General features: G+C 43.2%; 1 non-coding gene across 1 annotated transcript; it reads left to right on the forward strand.

Moving 5' to 3' along the window:
• Window positions 1-214: 214 nt before the first annotated feature.
• TRNAL-UAA lies at window positions 215-297 on the forward strand. The gene has a single exon. It is a non-coding gene; the product is annotated as a tRNA-Leu (tRNA).
• Window positions 298-2459: the final 2162 nt, after the last annotated feature.

The raw sequence follows: 2459 nt of genomic DNA on the forward strand, positions 1-2459 counted from the left end.
CCGTTGCAGTTGTCTTCGCTGCCGCGGCGGGCCGGGGGCAACAGTGAGCCGCGGCGGCGGGAAACCGAGGTACCGGCGTGGCGGCCGCCCCAGCCCAGGCTGGGAGAGCGGAGAGAGTGGCAGCGAACGAGCTCAGCGTTCTTGAGGGAGGGCGCGAACAGGAGGCGGTAGAGGACGCTTTGTAGGAAGAGCGAAAGGAACGTTGCTCGTCTGTACCAGGATGGCCGAGTGGTTAAGGCGTTGGACTTAAGATCCAATGGACATATGTCCGCGTGGGTTCGAACCCCACTCCTGGTAACTTCAGGTTTTTCTCTTAAAACGTTTTATTTTTTTAAAATACAAATCCCACTGAACCCATCAAGCCTTGGACATTAGAATTTCCACTTCTGGCTGCGAGGGGCGCAACGCTCACACGCAAAGACCTGCTTCCTTCCAAGAGACCGCGCAGGCGGCGGCCCGCAGAGCTCCGCTCACCTCCCCAGCTGCAGGGCGGGAGGCGGCCAGGAGGGGGAGGACTGTGACCTGGAGGGTATTTTTAAAACGGCCTCTGCAAAAAAGTAAAAAATACATCTCTTTCTCTCTCTCTCTCTCTCTCTCTCTCTCTTTTTTTCCCCCGCCAATGTTAATTTTGTGCACACAACTCTTCCATTAACTCCTAGAAGGCGGGGACTGTATGATCCTAGTTGTAAAATGCACTCTGACTTGGGTTCAGCTTAGAAATTTTAAATATAGCGTGGTCAAGAATTTTTTCTTTTCTTCTTCTTCCTTTAAAATTGTTTGTTTAATGAAAGCCATCTAAGAATTTTTAAAAGTTACAAGTACAAATGCAAATAACTTTTTTTCTCTCTCTTGAGTCATTTATAAGTAAAATACCGAGTGGATGCCCAAGTACTACTATTAAAATCAGGAAATTAACACTAATGATTTAATACCATCTAATCCCCTGTCCCCATGCGGTCACCAGTTGTCGCAAGAATATTCTTTATAGCAAAAGGCCCCTCTTCAGAGTGATGTGTTGCATTTACTTGTCCTCTCTCTTTAGGCTTCTTCTGTGTGGATCTCCTCAGCCTCTGCTGACTTTCATGATCTTGACACTTCCGCTGACAACCCAGCCGGTTTGTACAATGTCCCTTTGCCAGCTTTGGTTTTCTGGTGTTTCCTCCTGATGAGATTCGGGCTCTGCTTATTTAGCAGGACTTGTGGTGTTCTCACCGCAGCCTCTTAGGCAGATGACTTCCGTGTGGCCTGCTTCTCTGCCAGGCTTCTCCTCTATAAAGTTACTCTTTTCCCTTTGTGATAGTACATGTTTTAGAGGGAAGTGCTTTGAAGCCGTGTAATATCCCAGGCCTTATCAAATTTTCATTTTATTCAATTATTTATGGAATTATAAGTTAGGTACGGATGTACTCATGGTGTCCTATTTTAATTAATGGTTAAAGTCCATTCATTCATTTTGATGTTCAAAGTGTCTCAGACTGGGCCAGTGACAGCCCATTCAAGTGAACTTTTGACCTGTCTGCATTATTCTTTAGCACTTCCTTACTTCCTACTCCAAGATAGTCCAGACTTACCTTGTGCTTCTCTGACCCAGTACTAGAATCAGCCATTTTCCAAAGATCCTTGCTTCCTTTTAGTGGAGAATGGTATCCAGAAAGCAAGGTCTCAGTGCTAGGTGTGCTCATTGCTTTTGAGGTGTTGCTACTACCAGGCCCTCTGGATAGACAGAAGTAAGGAGTGTGTGTATGTGTGCGTGTGCATATTTATCTATTTTTATATTTATTTCTATATTTATATAGATAAATATATATATAGAAAAATAGAACATATTTATATACACATAGATATATATAAAAAACAGAACAAAGTCTGTAGTGTTTGGATCCGAATTGGAGGTATATATAAACTCCTTGATATAAATAAAGATATATGAATAAATAAATATAGATACCTATTCATATATGTATATTTATATCAAGGAGTTTATATATACCTCCAATTTGGACCCAACACTATAGACTTTATTCTATTTTTTCTCCCTGTCCATGTTTGTAACTCTCTGAACTCCTGCCTTTCCAATGCAGATCTCCGCCTTGCTTAAGCTCATCTAATGGCTTTAGAATTGAATTGTTCAAAAAGGAAAGAAAAAAAGAGTATCTACATATTTTGGAAATAAACATCCTGCCAGCAACTGAGAACTGGCTCTGAGCCACTCACTGTCAGCAACTTGAGATGTGCAGATAAATAATACCGCCTCTGTCTCAGGGAGCTCAGAGAGCGAGAAAGAGAGATTTTAATAAGCCACGTTTGTAATGAAAAGATATGAATTATGCCCAAGGTCCTAAAGGAGTAGTTTGGGAAGGCCTGACTCCTCCTCAGAGAGCCAGCTTTAGTTAAGAAGTGAAGGAAGAGAGGCAGGGATGAGGGAGGGGCGAAGGGGAGAGGGAAACAGATACAGGTGG

Source organism: Cebus imitator, unplaced genomic scaffold (assembly GCF_001604975.1).
Source record: "Cebus imitator isolate Cc_AM_T3 unplaced genomic scaffold, Cebus_imitator-1.0 Scaffold642, whole genome shotgun sequence".
NCBI lineage: Eukaryota > Metazoa > Chordata > Mammalia > Primates > Cebidae > Cebus > Cebus imitator.